Source organism: Osmerus eperlanus, chromosome 2 (assembly GCF_963692335.1).
Source record: "Osmerus eperlanus chromosome 2, fOsmEpe2.1, whole genome shotgun sequence".
In the NCBI taxonomy this organism is placed as follows: domain Eukaryota; kingdom Metazoa; phylum Chordata; class Actinopteri; order Osmeriformes; family Osmeridae; genus Osmerus; species Osmerus eperlanus.
The window spans coordinates 4,369,905-4,390,797 of NC_085019.1; the positions used below are offsets into that span (position 1 = coordinate 4,369,905).

The following is a 20,893-nucleotide window of genomic DNA, read 5'->3' on the forward strand; positions in this document are numbered from 1 at the left end:
GCTGGTGTCCGATCACTATTGCTGCTTTCCCAGGGATGTGTTTGCTCTCATTATTGAAATGATGTAATAATGTAAACACCTCACACATAATTGATTTTGGTGGATGAAAAAATATTATTAGTCAGTGATAATAATTCAGAGATCATGCCTTTCCTAATCTGGTTGTACTTCAGTGAGTCAAATTAGCTAATCAAATAAGACATGGTTCATCATGATTATGTAAAATAATCGTGTGAACCTTCAAGATGACCATGGGCAACTCCAAAAACAAACAGTGAGATTAAGTGTTATTGACAGTACTAAGAAGCAGGGGAATCATGAGTATGGCGGAAATTATTGACATACACCTTTGGAACAAGATTAAGAAGAATATGAGTACAAAGAAAGCCCTGGACAGATCAGTTTACTGTTCGTCCATATAGGCCAGGTTTGCCCTAGTTCTACAGCACAACCCAGGTGGTCTTACTGAAAAGTGAGATGACATAATTGACATGCAGGATTTACACAGGATCTCCATATTTATTTCAGGGATAACACCTCACAGGCATGGCAATCTGGCACCTAGATTCCTCTCTCTCTCTCTCTCTCTCTCTCTCTCTCTCTCTCTCTCTCTCTCTCTCTCTCTCTCTCTCTCTCTCTCTCTCTCTCTCTCTCTCTCTCTCTCTCTCTCTCTCTCTCTCTCTCTCTCTCTCTCTCTCTCTCTCTCTCTCTCTCTCTCTCTCTCTCTCTCTCTCTCTCTCTCTCTCTCTCAAGATCTGCTCCGGTCTCACAGTGGGTGATCACCAGGCTGAGCTGATTCGCCCTGAAAGGCAGCACTGTTTAATGAGCAGCGGAGGGTGTGTGAGTGAGAAGACAACAGGTGGACCGTCAGATTGATGCGCTGCAGCTGGGGAAGCCGCACTATTCTTGCCAGCTGTCTGCCCAGATAATAATCATTAAAAGGATCTTGGCAAAAAAACCTGCATGCTGCCAAGATGTTTGTCTGCTCTTACATTACAGGGGGAATAAGTAATATACACAAGATGCTTTGTCCTCTTGTGAAGTGACACTGCCTCTCCAATGGCAGTCACCCCCATAAATATTGAAATGTGCTTGCGGTTCATGGCTGTAGATACAAGTAAGCGGCTGAAGGAGGACTGGAATCTAATGGGAATCATGATGTATGGTACTGCTCAACAGCACTCTCCAAACTTGGCACAGCGAACAAGTGACTCTGTTGCTCAGGGCAAACAAAATATAGTGTGCTAAATTGATTTAATTCACCTGGTGTTCTTCCATGAAGTTGTTGCCCTGAAAGCTTGACGCTGCGTCCGCCTTCATTACTCTGCAATCGATCATTATCCAGGAGGCCACGTCTCTGGGAGAGACCAGGCCCGTGTTCTACACGCTTGTCAAGATCCAAGTCAAAACGCAAGTGACACACAGAAGCCACTTATAATGGGGCAACAAAATGGTTTCTGTTACTCTGAAGACAACTTAACTTTTTCCCAATGACCTAATGTATGCACAATTTAGTTGATGGTACTAGACATCACAACATAGTACAACCCAATCACCTTTATATTTTAGCTTAGTAGATTGTGTGTGTGCCAAGGCAGACTCACAATCCTTTCCTTAATGCATTAGCAATGACGGAATGCAATGGGTAATTGACATTTATGTTTTTGTTATTGAGGTCTGTATTTAATACATTTTCCTTCTACAATCCTCTGAGTAAATCTTCAAAAGAACCCATAAGAATACAGATACTGCAGGTTCATCTATCACAGACACAGTACATCAAGATATCAGAGTAAAAGATTAAGCTTAAAATATTAATTATTCAATCTGTTACTGTAACTGTTAAAGGATCATCCTACAGTCAAAGATGCTATTGAATACAAAGTAAGTGTTATGGTACACTGTGGCCAGTAAACAGTGTGAATACTGGCACATTTTTATAAGTGGATGCTAGTATGTTTGCTCCAAGTTTGGATGTAGTTGCTATGGCAACAATTTCCTTTTGGCTCACACTGACAATCAGTAGATTCTCCCAGGATTACTGATGAAAAATCGAAGCATTTTATTTGGACTCTTATGGATATTGCATGAATGATTAAAAACAATCTTCGCTCTTTAATAATCAGTGGACACATGTGCTTAGGTAAGTACAAAGCCTTTGCCAGCCAAAACTCCAGATTTATGGGCCATCTTGACAGAAATGCTTAGAGGCCTTTAAAATGTAGAGATGCAAGCTATCTGGGCAGCATGTAAACTCTGCAGTCAATAAAATGTAAAATACATTTTACTTAATTATCTCCTTGATTTGAATAAACTTTCTATTCTCAACAGTTGCCCATGAGGGCTGTATACATGGTATGAAGAACATACCGTAGGCTTGTAACTATCATACTTAATGCCTGACAGACATTGATGGCTCCTTGAGTGTATCAACCCATCCATCTAGTATGGTGAGACTTTGTGGTTGCTGGTGTTGTTATAGACCAGAGGTCCCTGACAGGAGCTCTGTGTAGATACCGTGATTCCATAACCCTGTTCCCCATCCCTCCTGACTGATGATGCCATAGAACAGGAAGAGCTGTCACCTCTGCTTACTGCCATGCCTCCTCTCTAACCTCATCCATCAGGGGACCACGTGCCCATCCAAGCACCTCATCGACCAAGAGGACACTCTGGATTTGGCTCAGAACATACAGCATATTCATGAATCATAGTTGTCCTTTGTGCAAATCCATCTTTGGAGAAGGGGAGCCACTTGCATAGAGAGCCCCTGGAGAGCCCAGATGTTGGGCTTAACCCTTTCTGAGAAGGTGGGATTGGTCAACAGGAACAATAGGCCTACTTGGCAGATCAAAGCTGTTCATTACAACAGCCGCACTATGGTTTTTAGAAACAACTGATTTGGAGGATTTTAAAGAATAGTTCTTTACTAGCAGCCACTTCAGTAGCACGGCTCTGCATTTCTATTTAGTTTCATGTCTATATCGAAATGTGACTTTATGATGAGCCTTATTGAGATGCCTTTATGTCCGCACCTCTTGAAATAGCAATCAGTAATGTTTAGACTTCTATCTGACACACAATATTATATGGAAGGGATTTTAATACCACTGCCCCAAAGGAATGGAAATCTTTGATGTCGAGCAACTTTGTAAATTCATCTTTCCTTGAGTCATCTTTGACTGGTACATTGTACTTGAATGTGGGGGCCAATAAAGTCAATCTTCTGTTTGTGGTCCCTTGTGGGTAAAACGTACCCTTTCATTCCCAGACAGCAGGAAAGATAAGACTGTCACATATCAAAGAGGCTGTATTTTCCTTAGAGCTAGAGGCCTTAGATATCCCATCAGTGATGGCCACGGATGCAGGGATGGGACAAGGGAAGTTGAAAGACCAACCGTTGAGATTTTGGAGGTATTGTTTACAGGGTTAGATAGGCTTCACAGTGCAGGGGTGAATAAGAGTGAACACAGCTTGTTGTTGTGCAGCTACACTTTGACAAAATTCCATTCAAGTTTATTGTCATATGTACAGGATACACAAGTATACAAGTACAATGAAAAGCTTTGTGCCGCTGAGCTACCTGCAACAGTGCAGTTTTTAATAAACTGCACTGTCGTGCAATTTATTAACTGCACTGCAAAACACAGTCAAGTTATTTTTTCTGATTTCAAGTGATGAATTCACGAAAAGTCTATCCAGACATAGAAATGTGTGAAATAAACATTTGTAAAACTGCTTTTGTTTCACAGACACAGACATGAATCTGATCTGTGGGTATTAGACAGTTCTTTCCACCGGGCAAGAAGCATTTCAGAACAGATGGCACCATGGCTGTCTCCATCAAACCACACCTGTTCCACTGATTTCAGTTCCTCACTTTTTTATACTTGCCGCTTATCCCAGATGTTGGATTGCTAATACCGAAGGGAGGGCTTTAGAGAGAGTGCATCACAAAAACACATGCTGAGGTTCACATTAGCAACAAAAGGCTACATACTGTGAAAGATACACACACGTAATATTACACTGTAGTCTCCACAGTACTACACACTTGAAATAGCCAACTATAGGATCAGAACCATGCGATGTCTCTCTAACAGACAAACTATTAGCATTCACAGGCGCAGATCTGAGCAAGTGTGGTCACTTGACATTCAAGGAGAGCAAGATAAAGTATTGATCATGGTGGGTTTCAAACCATGGGCGGACGACATATACCAGGAGTACCGGTCTGGACAATCTCTCCTCCCACACCAGTCCGACCTCATTATTAAAACCTGATTCAAACACAACTGTGATGGAAATCCATATAGGGTCCAAAAAGTACTAATTTAATGTACCCATGTAAGGCAGTTGGAAGCAAGCCTACAAAGGGCAAAAGGAGGTTACAAATGATCAGCAGTAGAAAACTGTTCCTCAGTGGAACCTTAAGCAAATGGCTGTGCATGTAAAACGTGGCTTCTTTATAGACGGACAATTTCGCTTCCAACATGAATGTATTCATGCAATTTATTTTTCTTTTACAGATTTCAAATATATTTGGACTCTGCAGTCTTACTCCTAAAGTTTTGAATTTCCCCAATGAACTAATTAAAATTATTGGTATCAAGTATTGAACAGAATGCTCTTTCTGCATGTGTGCATGTGTGTGTGTGTGTGTTTTGTGCATGTGTGTGTGTTTTGTACATGTGTGTGTGTTTTGTGCATGTATGTTTTCTGTATCAGCAACATCTGATTCTTGATATCTACCCCTCTACAACATGAGTAGAATGAAATACCACAATACCAAATACTGAATAGTTGATACATTAGCAGACAACCTAGTTGCAGGACTCCATAAAGAATAACACAACCACCACCATAGACAAATAATTAAAAGCAGAATAACATAAAATATTGGAAAAGAACAAATGTTCTTTGAATGGCTTGAGGCTTGAGTTTCAGACGCTTACATAAAGATACTCTGTCAGATGATCTTTCCTGTATTAGAACAATAGTGATTTTGGCTGGTATTTGAAAAGTACTGCATTTGTGGTTGACATGTATGATGCATTTACTATTACAATTAACATACATGACAGTTTCTTGGCAAGAACGTACATCACAGATCTTAGTATGTATGATGCCGCTGACCTTTTCACCCTGAAAGCACCGCCTGTCCTGGTATGCTCATCGTGTGCATATTCTTGTGTAAGCGCATGTCATTCTGCTGGTGTCAAACCAAGCAGTTTTTCTCATGCACCCAAAAAAAATAAAAATAAAACTATCAATCAATAAAAGAGCCTCAGAAGCGAGCATTGACAAACCTGTTATGTATCACCATCTTTAATGGGTTCTCATGCACAGGATATTCATCAAGCCACGCTGAAGCCTGCAGGTATGCAGCCATGGTGTTCTGTTTCCAAGACTCTAATTACTTTGCGGATGACGATGGCAAAGGGAAGGAGAGTATTGTTCAATATGTCTGGATATGCTGCTTGTGTGATGCTTGTTTACTAAAAGGTTTTTGTCCATCATAAGGCACTCAGCAGGAACATGGGAAAACCATACAGAGTCATTTCTTTCTAAACTAGAGTGATATATTCTGTTGCACCTTTCAGAGTCTTAAATGAGTTATGACATTTTCAATGTCCTTCTGAGAAACTCACTCAAATAACATTTCTTAGCAATTCATGCTTCTTTTAATCTAACTGTGTTGATGGAATAACTGTCGGCTTCAATATTTAGGTTCTTTACCATCACTCAAGGGCTTGAGGAAATGACCAATTAACTTTCAACATAGGAGACAGGAGACAGGAGACATCGGAACACCATTCTGGGACAAAGCAACGCCAAGCTTGGCACACCGCATTAAAACAGTTAAGACACCTGCCCCTAGTTGTCTTTTAATGCATCAGGCAACTAAATGCCCATCTTTGCCCGTTTCAATTAAATCTCGTAAGTAAACTGAACCACATACCTTCCTCAAATGAGACCAGGACATGGCTCAGTAACCACAGTTAATGAGTCATACAAGCTGCTGATTCAAGGTAAAGTACGCTAATGCCATTTTGTATGCTTTCTAAGAGATACTATCTCAGCAATAGTGACATATTTGCTTATGCAGTGCTAAAATAAAACAGCACCCAAGGGCAACTGGGGCCAGCAACTCTGTATTTTCAGTCTTATCTCCAAGTTACAGCTTGTTCAAATAGTCTTCAACCTACACTCTTGGTGCCATCTTGAATGCAAAGGGACTGTCAATTCAGCTCCTGCCCTTCAACTGGAGTTCTGACAATGTCAATGACAATTAGGTACTTCAAACTAATAACAAATCATACCACATAGTTAAATAATAAGTATAAATAATGATATACATTTACAATATTATGACTTTAGTTAGATTTTGTTGTGCTTTTTGACCAAGGCATGTGTATGCCTAAAATGTCAGTCACTGTCACTTTAGAGTATGGTGAAGTTAAGAGAATTATTCAACAACAAAAAAGGCAACCTGACTTTCAATAGCTCACAGTCTATTTATTGTACTTAAATATGAAACAATATTCAATAGCACGTTTGTCTGGAAAAAACGTATTACAGCACCATGGACAGCTACCGTCCACCATGGACAGCTCCCTAGAACGTTGAATGTACGCGGCCACAGCATCTTCCTAACACAAATTACAATTTACAACCACATATTCCACGTGTATGAAAATCCACATAGAATTTAATGTTTCAGTTTTCTGGGTACCTAGGGGAAGTCTAACATCTAACATCTAGTAAGTATAAGAACGTTGGTGAAGAGATTTAATAAAGTAACATATATCGTCTGAAACTTCACATCTGTAAAGACATGGTGAACGGGGCACCATATTCTCGAAGAGTTAGGGGGATGGTGATTTATTTTTTTAATCATGGCTATAAGAGTTGCTATACTTATATTTATGTTGGATTGCACTTGCAGTTAGGTGTGCAACTGTACCATATGCTGCTCAGCTCTGTCTGTAAACCATGATTGGCCTCTTTGATTAGGCGTTACTTCCGTACCTACCACAGGTGTGTTTTTGAGCACGCACTAGTATCAAGCATGAGTTAAGCTACTGTTTTAAATAACGAGAGCATCTCTAACATACAGATTTGATGTGATGCAGCCTTCATGCCTGTTGAAAACAAATGACGAGGCATGTTACGAGTAATTTGAAAGACGAAGGAATCTCTAACTTTCAGCATACCCACAAAATGTGTCTTGTTCTGATTCTGTTGTCTACAGTACCCAATTTACAGTTGCCTACCTATCAAATTAAACTATATTCTACACTACATAGGCTACTCAACACTTCCACACTGCGTTTGCTTTCATGCTACTTAGGTTACTGCAAAAATAAAGACTTTAGACCATCATTCCAATTATTGTCAAACTTCGTCTTCAATTCGCAGTACAACCACTAAACACCCTGTTCTGCGTTTGGTTAGCGTGCACGTGCTTCCAGTCCTTGATTTGAGGTACAAAATGTAACCACATTTCACTCCAACATGGTCAAAAAGTTCGTAAATTGTTGCACTTTCACCAAACCAGTCATCTCTACGTGCTTGCAGTCTGTGAATTCGAAACACATGGAAAGGTCTACTGTGTTGAAGAAGCTAGATAGGGTAGGAATGTGCGTGAAGTGGTTGCAACTAATATGTTCTTCATTTGTGCATGTTATCTCACAGCCAGTTTGATATCAGTCTCTAACCTACAAGGATGCATGGAACCGGGCAGATCACCTCGCTATTGCATGCCGTCGTGAGAAGCTGTAGGCTAATTCTCTTTCAGTATCCGCTGCACGATCACCCTCTCCTCCACAAAGAACCAAGCTAAGGCAACTTGCATACAAAATAGCTGACTCAATCTCCAAGCTGCATAATCAAGATAAGGGAGATGGGGAAAGGAAAGAGAGAGCTGGATGGTAAACGGAAAGATTCCTTGACAACGATGAAATTATATGAGGATGTTGTTTAAAAAAATAAGATAAGCCTACATTTCATCATTTCAAATCATCCATATTTTGCCCGGTGTATAGACCCTGAGGTGAGGGCCATATACAAGTTAGACTGTCCCGCCGAGAGTGGACATGTGTCCCGGGACTACCCTATTTTAAACAGGCTTTAGGCATTTGCGAAACTAAAATAATGTGTACTTGTCTAGACTGGTTAACGACTGGTGTTTATGGTATTAACCAGTTTCAAGTATGGACCTATACTGTATAGCATAGCCTACTTTGTCGTGCTATCTTTTATTTAAAATGTGACCTCAGTCGTGTTCTGGTTCCCAAATAGGCTGCTCATAACCTTACATCAAATGAATAGCTTTGTTTCAAGGTCCACGAGAGTTGCAGTTGAACCAGTGCAATTTAGAACCTTGGTGGAGGCCACCTACTGGACGGTAACAATACAGAAAAGTTGTGCAACTAAGCACAGGCTACACCACATAAACTCTCTAGTAGCCTATCCCAGACAGCTTTTTAGGTCATGTCTCCATGGAATGATTTCAAATCGGTCATACAACAATTTGGTTCTCCTTATTTGGTTGGTTGCCTAATGATCTAATCGTGATATGAATATGTGCTGGGTTTAAATGGTCAACTTTTAATTGATAGTTAAGCATACTAACACAACATTTTTCTCTTCGGGCAATAGAAAGTGCCCATGGGCTAGGCAGTGCTTGAAATAGGTTACCTATTCGTTGCTCCCATCCCATTTCAAGCCATGGTGGAGCTATGACAACATGTCCGATTCAGCTGCGAAAAACTGAGTTCACAATTCAGTTTTGGTACTTGTTATAGCCACGATGGTAATAGGGTTGTGAGTTTGTAACATTTGATATCGATATAGCTACTATAGAATAAGATATATTGCACAAAGCCAAAGGTAGCCTAACATTGATAGGCTACAGTCATGGCTCAAACGTGCGAGATTGACAACAATATCGGAGCAATTTTATGATCATTTTCGCATGTATTTTTATATTGTTTTAGATTTCGTTTATCTTTAGACATGTCTAAAAGTGCAGGAATACTGTACAAGACACGGTGGGCCATGTAATGATTGCACATGTTGTCGACTTGAGTTTCATCACTGAATTTCTATACTCATGAAAGTGTAATTACAGTCATGCAGAAGACTATATGATTATTTTCAAATATCCAGATCTTCTGCTGTCTCGTATAGTTTGTTTTCCCCTCATAATGGTTGAAGGCGATCTCTAGCGGCAACGCGGTCGAGCGCTGTCCGTGGTGCTGAAACAGTGTTAAAGCCTATAAAGGGACTAGAAAATACTGTTCATAGCCTACGTTTTTAATTCTGACACCTTTGCACCTTAATCACATATGAAACACTTGGGATTAACGGGTAACTAAGATTAGGACGTCTGGGACAAACCGAAGGCTACATTGCAATGTTCTTGTTTTTCCTAAGTACTGTAACACAATTTCATGCAAAGGAGAAACGCTTACGAAACTACATAAAATAACTTCATAGGAATATCGTATTGTAAGGTGGACTGTTCCGTAAAACACCATGCGTAGACTGCTAAAGTCTTTGTAACCTACTGTGAAAACATTTAACACACCAAATCAAACCATCCGTGTCACTGAAATGTCTAATAAAGACATGGATTTTAGTGTCATGCAAATATAACTTAAAACAAGTTGATATTCATAGGGTAAAGCAATCTTACTGAGAAGTGATTCCGCTGCTACAATGTGTTGCTAACACAGGCGCCTTCATGGTTTAACCTATTTATGAAAACGAGCTACTGTACATGCCAATATAACGTAATTTCTTCGTTTCGCTTCTAACTCAGTTGGTTTATAATTTAGACAAAATTACGACATAGTTGTTGAAATTCGTATAGAAACAACAGTCAGTGTGTTAAAAATGTAATTGCATTTGTGGGCAGAATTCCTCCGCTATCCAGAAAAGATTTAAACGCTTACCTGCTTAACAGCGGAGCAGAAGCCCTCTAGCCTTTCCAAAACTGGTACCCTATGTCACCATGGACCCCAAGACAATTTTAAAAAGGTAGCAGATTTCAGATGAAAAATCCAGGGATTCTTTTGGTCTCAGAATACAGGGGCTGCAGCTCCTCACTGCGACAAGCACAAGCCTCCAAGATCCATTAAACAGTGAGTGATTAATTCAAGGCTGAGCCCTGATTGAAAGCTCTTTCGCCGCTTGCCTTTATGTATTCCGAACAGACCCGAAGTCAGGAGTTTCCATTCCACTGCAACAGGGCCGTTTTTTTCACATCATACCGGGCACAACACCTTGTTTTAACCATAATCGAGGGTTTATTATTTCAGTTAGAAAGCGGGGCGGAGGAGTACGCGACAGAAGCATGTTGATCCTGTGGTCCAGCTGGGGCAAAGTTTAAATCTGCTAATGGGATTGTTGGTCACCGCAGTGCTATATATGGTGTGAGTTCAACAAAGATGTCTGGAGGGTAATTGCAAATCCTTCTGTTCAAATGTGCCACGTGAAATCGTCTTAGTTGTAAAGCTAAATAAACCATGAAACGGATAAACCAACCACTATAATTCTACAAGGAGTAAAGGTCAGAAACCTTGTATCACTGTATTTTTAAAGGAGAAAAAAAAGTTCAAATATTTTCTGAAGATATTGAACCAGTTGCTGAGGTCCCCTTAGCAACAGGACGGATTTCATATTTGATATGACAAGGTTAAGCTACGTTTTACAATAGTTGGATATGAATGCAGCAAAAAACACACAATTCTCAAGGTAGGAGGATAGTTATGCTGTCATTACAAACCTGATCATGAAATAATATACCTAGGTCTTACTTGGGCAAAATGTTTACAATTACATGACACAAAACCATTTCTATATGTCTCATTCACACTGTAGAGAGTGCAGCTAGATGTCCACTGTAGTGACGTACGGCCGGGGGATGACCGGTGCGGGCGGCAGCCTGGCTGCAGATGCTTGTCTGTCAAAGTGAAGGAGCTGTTGTGTGAGGGGTTGGCGCAGAGGCTGCAATGCCCTGTCTTATTGCAGCACTCACTCTGAAGCAGTGCTGGACAGAGGCGGGTCGGCCGGATGGCCACAATAGAGCTGATGCACCACTGGGTCTGGCAGGGATGCTATGTCACTCTCACTAATATCTTTATCGTACTGAGGGAAGCCTGCCGCGTTGAGTCCCTCTGGGTCACACTGTTGCAGGGTTGCTTCAGCACCTTGTGGTATAGCTCCATGTCTCAGACATGACATAAACACCCCATTTACACTCAAGGGTTACAGTCCCTGTTACAGGGAGTCAGGTGGCTGAGCGGTGAGGGAGTCGGGCTAGTAATCTGAAGGTTGCCAGTTCGATTCCCAGTCGTGCCGAATGACGTTGTGTCCTTGGGCAAGGCACTTCACCCTACTTGCTTCGGGGAGAATGTCCCTGTACTTACTGTAAGTCGCTCTGGATAAGAGCGTCTGCTAAATGACTAAATGTAAATGTAAGATACAAACACACATACAACATGGATAGTGACAAGGCAAATGTGTGACTGAATTATGAAACACTGGTGCACTAAGCTGGAGTAAGACAATAATGTCACTGCCACATCATGCATTTTGGAATTGTTAGTCTGTTCATAGATGACCCCTTCAACACCCCGTCGACATGCAACGGTTACAGGCACATAGAGCAAGATGCTGAAGCATGTAAAGTCAGAGTTAAATGTTTCTAAACAGCTTTCGACATGGAAGAGAGAGTATTTTAACGTCAGTAAAATGTGTTTTTGAAGAAGTGAGAACACAGACCAATAAGTGGTCTGTCTGGTGTTATTTATTCAAATCCTCCATTTACTGGCTGAGCCTGTTTGGCATTAAGGAGAGCAACAGGGCTAGTTATAATTCAGGGGAGGACATGGTGACTGGCAGTTGGTATAATGGAGCATCTGCTGACACTGAATGCTCCAGATCCATCTTAACATCTGGACTGTGGGATAGTTGCCCACAGAAGCTCTTCCATTGATGGTGCTATGTCAAGGAAATGAGATTCCATCAAGTCAGGGTTGCTTGAAATGTTCAGATAAACAACTTCAATGACATGGGTTGTCATTGTCTAAGCATTAAAGCATTAATCCCATGTAAGAAATGAGGTACATCACCTTAATATTTTCTGATAGTGTTTATGATTTACGAGTGTGACATTGTTGGGATTGTTTGTGACACAGAGTCTTGTTGAAAGCAAGCGTCCATACAGTGCTGAGTAACAGACAATTGCATTTGCCTCTACCGAAGCATGAATAAAATGTGACTGTATGTTTTTTTTTTTTTTTATGTCTCAAGAGCATTGTGGTTTACAAGGATTACAAAAACCCACGTTTCAAGTCTGATGGTTTTTGAGCCAAACATCAACATCCTTCTAAATTTTGGAAAGGTTTCAATCTTTAGTGTCTTTAATACTCTAATAATAATGACGAGTAAAGATAAGAAAGGCTTTGAAAGTGTCATAGTTCACAGACAAAGGTGTGTGAAATAAGATAAAGCCTATACTGATCCAGGAACCTGGTCAAACATGGTGAAACATTTTAATTTTAAATCCCATTCAAAGAAGCAATTAAATGCTTCTTTTGGTTTGATAGTTTAAATGAATAAAACAGAGTTTTATGGACCATAACAAAGAAAGACAGATCTAGTAATTTAGTCATTTTTTTTGTAATTTACCAGATGGGTAGATATGTGAGTAAAATATGCATGCAACCATCAGGTAAGCCTTTGAGGTACCAATAACCAAAGAAATGAGTGGACTAACTCAGAGGAAATCATGGATCAGGCGGAAGGAATCATTTACATAAATACTCTGAGTGGGACTAGGTTCAGACACACAGATCCAAAGCCCTTTATTTGGTGGGAGTACCATTTGCATTAATTCAAATGTGGGTTTTTTTCTGAGTGATACTGTAGACTGTTTGAAAAGTGTTCAGACTGATTCATCCAAGTCAGTAACTTCATAATTGCTCTCATTGTAACTTTATTAATCCTATGAAAATCAATTGGCAAAACTAAAACAGTGTAAAATGTGTTATACTCATCCTATTAACATTTCTTAAATTAAAAAGGTTTTAAGGCAGGCCTGCTAAGACCAAATGGAGCATACAGTTTAATTTACAGTTGGTTAATGGATGTCAATTAAGTAATGCCATGGATCTTTGGTGTTCATTTAACACAGAAAGCCTAAATAGTTACAGTATCTCAGTGAAAGAAAATAGGAGTCAACATTAATGAAACAAGTAGAGGAGAAGTTATTTCACACTTTGCTTGGATTCCCCTTAGAGCGATTCAATGCCTGAGCTCGTGTCATTTCCCAGCATCAATCAACAGGAGTGTTTTTACCCTTCTTTACCTATTTCAAACCCTAAGACAATCAGCAGCGGTTTATGCTCACTCTATTATTTAGTATACATTCTTCTTTTCTTTTCGATGTACCCGTAAAGGCATTTGACTTCCTCAATGTTAGAAGCAGCTCACAGCTGAGAAGATCTGAGCGTGGGTTAACTCAGCCTGCTCTCAGACAGCCAGTCAGGCACATGAAGGCCCAGCGGTGGCTTCCGCAGCCTGGCCAGTGGGACAAACACACCACCTACACTAAAAGCCTTACAAAAGAAATGCTGCTATTCCAACAGCTGTGACATGCAGCCTCTAACCCCACGACTCAAAAATGAACAAGGTTTATTTGTGGCTTAGATGGTAAAAAAGACTGAAACGGCCTGACGTCTGTACTTTCAGGCTCCCTGGTCAGGCTCTGCTGGGCAGCATTGGGGCCATGGTGGGCTCCCGCTGGGGGCAGTGCTCCGTGTCTGTAAATAGTGCCTGCCTCAGATTGATACACTTACAAGGAACAAGCATTGGGGTTATTTTGACAGCGATGCAGAGCATACATAATTAAAATCTGCTAAGTGACTGTGCGCTTGCCTTAGTCATTTTTACCTTCCACTTGTTCCCTCTCCATTAGCTAGGAGGCAAGGGTAGAAAATGGGGTCACGGCTAACTTTCACGCATCCTCTGATAGCTCGGAGGACAATTACACTTTGTGCTGGCTTCAGAGATTTGTATGGCCTCCATTGGTTCATGCTTGATACACATGACAGAGATGTATGGCATGAGACTGGGAGGGATGAGGTTAAACAGAAAAAAGTGTTTGGCATTCGAGGGAAAAGTGCTGGCTTTGCACGTTACTGTAGTTGAACAGACAACCTCCCATAGGTCTAACAGATATAAAGACAAGTGAGCAAGTATACAAGATAGTTGAGGTTTGATTGAAAAACTAATGTATGAGAAAAGTTTCCGATCATTCATCTGTGCAGGGAATGATGTTTCGGTATGAACACCAATCAACACAGTGGAAAATGATGGATTTTTAGATTTAGATTATCTAAATTTGAGAGCAGGCTGCATTTAAATGCAGTATGTGCCGGAAAAAAATACATTACTTTGCAAGCTTGGCCGCTTGCCTGTTAAACCATGGGATCTTCTGACTCCCTGCCAGAGCAGTCGTTTATGCAGTCAACAATCCTCTCACCTGTCTACTCACACACTGGAACCCTTTTCATGCCCGAAAGGGGTGAAGAAGCTGGATTAATTATTTAGACTAGAAACAAAACTGTCTCTTATCATATCTTGAGAAGTGCTATATCATAAATTCCCAGTTATACAAGGAATGATAGCAAAACTTGACGCTGTCACACTTGCCCATATCCATCAAAATAAAGCAATTCAGAGTGATCACATGGTTGTGGTATGCAATCATTCCTTGTCTGATTGGTACCCACTGTACTAGTCATAAGTGTTGGGATAACAGTGAATTCATACTCATTCACATTTGGTTTTACTGTGCCATAAAACATTAATGTGCACTCTCTTTCTTTTTTCATGTAATTATTTTATCCCCACGGGGACGTAGAGAAATATACAAGAATTGAAGTAGAACTACTAGGAGTCAGAAGCCAGCAAAGTTGAAGTTAGAATGATTGTCATGCATATTCATACCATTTTGGCTACATCACCGCAGCCTTCTCTCATCCCTGCGTTGGCATGAGCTCTGGTGGTGTCTCTGACTGCAGGCGCTTTCCGTGAGAGCGCCCACCAGTCTGCATCTGTCTCAGCCTGAGCCTCCCCATGGCACATCCAGGAGAGAGCCCAGCCCAGCAGGCTGCCCACGTCGACGCCGAGCACACAAACAAAGGGACGTTCGCCCACACTGTGTTGTCCAAGTGATTCCCTAGCTCAGAAAACTGTGGAGAAATAAGCAAGCAGATTGAGAGGTGTATAATGGTGTGGGGGTGGACATTGAAAAGCTTGACTCATTTTACTTACTATTTCTTAAAGTTGTTAGGTAGAGCATGATCTCTCATGTCTTGGGAAGTAGATGGGAGAAGTCTGATGCATTCTGTCAAACAAGAATTAAGATATTTTATTCAGATATTTTATTACATGTATTTAGACTTACCCAAAACTCTAGCTTCTGTCACAGCTTAGTTTGACAGATTACTCTGGCTCTGACTACTTCTCTTTCACACACACACATACACACAGAGAAAGATACATCAGACAGTTGTTTTGATAATTATCTTAAGGTACAGCCTCCAACAGAGCTGAAAGTTTAATCAAGATGTGATGCGTCCATTAGCCATAATCTCTAAATTCCTCATGAGCATATTAGCTTGACGTGATAATCACTGTTCATTAAGACATGAATTCATTCATGACGTCCTGTAGGGTTGTAGGTTGTTCTAATATAATTACTTGCACCCCTTGTTTTAGGATCGCAGTTTGAAATGTTAAGATAGGAAAGTTGTTAAGTCCAAACGGAAAATTCAACTTTCTTACAAGTTGTTGAGAACAACATATTTAAGTGTATTGAAATGAATGGACTAACATAATGATACATAATGACCCAATACCATTGGTTTACTTTCTGAACACATTTATGAACTGATGCTACAATGCTTTTTTCCATGTCCCTAAAAGGTCCTACTTATTACAGTTGAAGAGTGTTCTCAGTCAGCAGATAAACACATACTGAGATATTCAGCAGATGTGTGACAACATGCAGTTGAGCATACTACAGTACATGCTACCTAAACATGTAGGGTTTTGTGTTCTAAAACAAACATGCAATGCAAGGTATTGGACTCCTCCCCAGAGAAGGTTTCTCCCCTGGACTTCCTGTCCCCAAAAGAAAATATCTTTGCATTTCATTCAGAGCCACACAGGCAGTCAACACCAAACTCTTCCTGTTTGAAATTGAAATTCCCAAGTTGTACCTGTGAGATACTGTCTGGGTTTGATGTTTAAGAGAGATGTGAGGTGACACAAATGCTCCCACACTCACATCAGAGGCTTCTCAAGGATGCATGAACTTTTCCAAACTGCTCCTTCACATTTCTCGACTTTGGAGTTTTCCTTTAGCAGATTGAATAGGTAATGGTTTGAGTGAGACCCAAATTATTCTGCTACTCTTGTGGTTTTGTATTCATGCGCCCCATGCCCTGCCTTAAAGTGTGATATCATACTTCCAAATTGCAATGACAGAAGGAAGCAATTTGCCATGAAAAGGTATTGAAAATGTAAAAACATCGTTCAGGAGTTTCCTGGTGATATTATTAGAAGCACATTTGTGTTCAGCCAAAGTGTCATTAGAGAATGTGTTACAACATTATCGTATTCTGTTCTCACACTTAAGTGAGCATATCTTGACCTTTTCTTTTCTATGACATTACAAAAAAAATACCTATATGGTATGTATACTTGACAGATGCAGGGAATATAAATGATATTGGCCGGGTTTCCCAGATTCGTTAAGAAGCTCTTAACGCTAAGAGCTTCTTAAGAGCGTTCTAAGAACTCTAGAACGCTCTTAGAACGCTCCTAAGAAGCTCTTAGCGTTAAGAGCTTCTTAACGAATCTGGGAAACCCGGCCATTGTGAGTCAAGATGTGTATACTATAAATATATGACACAAACACAAACTTAAACACTAGTATGACTAAACTAAGGATTTCACATGTAATACAATAAAAAAGTGCAGCAGCTTTTCAAATGCAGAGCTTTTTAGTAAAGGAAACTGTTTTTGTAAGGCATGACCCAGAAATTGATTTTAGTCTGCTCAACCGTTCTTAAAATATTACCCATATAGTAAATGCAATATTTACAACATGGCTTTCAAAGGGCAGAGTGAATTGGCTGCACTGAACTGGTTATGGCAGTATACTCATACCATATTAGACTAAAGGTATTCAAGGTATTTTGTTCTATAAATTAAAGATACAATTGTGCAAAAAGGGCATGGGATAAGGCTGGTTACAGAGTTCCAAACATTCAGTTGAGATTTCAGGGTTTCTGTTAGAACACTTAACCCATTTCAATGCAGGGTGGAAAAAAAGTGCTTCCAAAAGTTCTGCTGACAGAACATTTCTGTTGAGGCTGGCTCCATTGTTTTCCTTACAAAAGCCAGGAAGTGGCAGTTACCATAATGCAACACCATCTTTTTACGGAGTTAGTGCTTTTTATGTTTTATGACGCACACTGCCTCATCCCTGGTTTATGATGATTCAGTCACCTTCTATATGTCTCCTAATAGTTAGACAGAGGGAATTGTTTTAAGGTTGAGGAAGGTTTGTACTACTGGATATGAATCTTTTGTACTTTTTAAGATTAGCTTGAAAAACAGGGGCCTGAGATCTCAAGGCTGTATGTTGAAATGTATGCAAGTACTCAAATAGATTATCATTACTTCAAACACATCATGATCAAAATCAAGATCATGATCAAGATCAAAATGTCACCACACCATGGAGACTTAGGGCATGACCATGACCTGCCATTCTTTGGTCATGCAGCTGTCTAAAGGCTAAAGTTACAGGCATTTACTGTTGTTCATGCCACATCCAGTGTGGTTTGAGGAGATTCTTCGAAGTTTGCAGTGGAGTAGACAGCGCAAATAATGGGTGAACTTGAAAATCTATGTTCGGGTTATGTGAGACGCTGGAGTTCTCATTGGTTGCACACTAATGTATGCAACTGGCTCATCATGTCATACTGTAGTACAGAGCCCTCACCTCTCCGAGACAATGTGCATTCAGGAAGTGCTGTCAACATCCGAGTTGTAAGAGAAATTAGATTTGGGTGTGTGAAAATGCATTTCTGACGTTTGGATAGATCGGGGAGGGGGGCATTACAGTCCTCATAAACCCAATGCTTCCTTTCTGGAATGTTGTTCCTTGGCAAGTGGGCTATCTCCTGGGCCTTTCTGAGTTTGCATGTTCTCCCTATCGCTCTCCTCCCCCTGGTCAGGACATGAGGTGAGCACTTGGTCCTCAATCACGTTGATGTGGATGGTTACTGCTCCTTGTTGCCCTTGGAGGAAGAACAACGATATAGGAAAATGCAGAGAACAATTGTTGACGGTGGAAACTCCCTGCATGTGTGTCATGCTGAGAGAAAAAATGTCTTCTTCAATTTGTGGGAGAAGTTTATTTAATTATTATTACTTATTTAATAAGTTAATTTTTGTTAAATTAAAGAATTCAGTTCTTTCACACAATCCCTGTTTGCAACTTTGGGCACCATATTCATTATAGGAATCAGCCACATTACTAAATTCTTCAGTTGGTTTCATCGACTTCTCGATAAAGTGCATGAGCAAGATTATTTAAATGTTCCCAGAGCATTAGACGGTACCCCAGAGCGTTAGACAAACAGGTGGAAATGCCTGTGGACAAGTATTAGTTAAATGGCACTGCAGAAATGCTCTTTTGGCATGGTTATCTTATCATGATCAACTTAAATTGTCCAGTGCCCTTTAGAACGCACAATGCTCTACTCTTATCGTTAGATGTATTCATATCAAATGCCAGACACAAAGATGTCAGTTGTACATTTGTGGTTAATGTCATGCTGTGTTACAATGTAGTCTCTCCTGGAAGCATGATTAAATCGAAACCTCTTCTGCATTTCATTTGCACAGTAATGTGCAACCCCTGTGCTTTGACATACAAGCTGTGCGTGATATCTAAGGGATTTATCTGCACTTTAGCCTCTGACAAACATTTGCATTGTGAACAATGGCACTGATTAGCATTAGCAACTAAGTGAAGGCCAAAAGAGCATAATATTATATCATCCCCAGATGTAATGGCAATGCAGATTATTGAAGCAACATCTTTGTCCTGCAATTTGCATGTAATGGTGCCCTTGTGGAATTCATGCAAGTAGTTAAATTTGTAATGCATCATCCGTTTTCGATGAGAACTGGAGGTTGATTCAAGGACGTGATCATAAAGACCATGAATGGTTATTATTCTATATTGTACATATAATTGTAAAAACATGACAGATACATTGTTTGATTTAGACAGCAGCTCAAACTGCTGACATACAGACTATCTGACACAGAAGATTCTGCTTATCTGTAACATACAGTAGAGTACAGTATGAAAGATTAATTACTTAAAGTACTGTACATTTTGTCTGTGACTACTGCACCCTTTAATGTGTCTTTCAAATACCATCAATCAAATACAATCTATTTTTCTCTGCACATGCTCCTTACATCTGGCTTTGTGCATTTTGTAGCCTGTGGCAATGGAGAGACGTAATCTGCCCTTCTGAAAGCTGATACTATAAGGCTGAAGTCAGTCAGTAAAGCTGCTAACAGGGAATATTGGGTCTGTCCCTTTAAATGTGTGCATTGCTGATTGCTCCAAACATTTGGAATGCCACGTTCCAACATAGAATGCTGGATGTGCGCTGAATCTCTTTGTCTCTTCTTCCCTTTGTCTTGCACACACACACACACACACTCAAAAACCACACAACATAACCATCACTTGAACCTTGTAGAGTCAGGTGTGTACTGTTTAGTAAAGAAACGCTTCTTGGCTATTTGGAAGAAGAATCCAGTGCGCTGAATGGATTAGCTAGGCCTCCCATATGTGCACACAGAGCCCCAGAGATAGAGGTAGTGTGGAGCGGATCCCACTGAGAGAAGCTCATGTCCTGTCTCTGGCCTGCGGCTCTCATGTGTGAAGAATGCAGCGTATGGAGGCAGTCGACTGGAAAGCCTACAGGGCACTTGAGCATAGATGACACAAAACGTTTGGTTTCACCCCAGACATATGGAGCTGAGTCTTTTTACTTCGTTCTTGACATCGTTGTCTGAGCGGATGATTTCAGTGTTAAAGCATTTGCCGAGCATAAGCCATTGTTAATCGTTCACATCTCCATGAATTGTCTTCTGGTGGCCGTTGCCCTGGAAAACCAAGCTGTTTTTAGTTTCTTTTCTTTTTTTATATGCATCTGGTTAATGTGTGATAGTAAGGTGTGATGTGGTGAGACACATTCAACAGTCAGTCATTTCTGTTATTTACGTACATATATAGTAAACTGTACCTGTGATGCCTTTACTAAAAGAAGTTGCTGGGTATTGTACACTTGTTGTATTTTTCCCTGAATGCTGTTCTACGGAAATTCTACAGAGCCATAGCTAATGTATGCACATCTTAAAAAGACGATTAGAGTAAGCTTTCAAATGGAGCTTAGGCCCCTATATTAGCTGTCAGAGCAGATATAGTTTGCCATATTCTCTATGCTTTTTCAAAGTGTGAAATGTGTTAGTTCCAGTTTGTTACAGAAAAGGTGCTTCAAAACCAGACTTGTGATGCTTGTGAAGATCTATATGATACTATAGGATGTGACTATTAATATGATTCAGATGTGTCTGGAGCCTGGAGCAGCACAATGGTGACCTCTGTGACTTTAGGACTGTCGGTTGGAGATGAATGTGTCCAATTGTTAACCACCCAAAGGCAGAGCAGACCTCCTCGTACTCCTCAATAAAGGGGGTTATATGTGTGTGA

General features: G+C 40.4%; 1 protein-coding gene across 1 annotated transcript in view; it reads right to left on the reverse strand.

Annotated features, from left to right (window-relative positions):
* The window catches only part of elfn1a (extracellular leucine-rich repeat and fibronectin type III domain containing 1a), a 48,376-nt gene extending 37,998 nt beyond the window's left edge, over positions 1-10,378 (reverse strand). Inside the window, exon 1 of the mRNA XM_062447519.1 lies at positions 9,963-10,378. The gene's annotated coding sequence lies outside the window, so the exon portion shown is untranslated. The remainder of the gene's footprint in view (positions 1-9,962) is intronic.
* Positions 10,379-20,893: the final 10,515 nt, after the last annotated feature.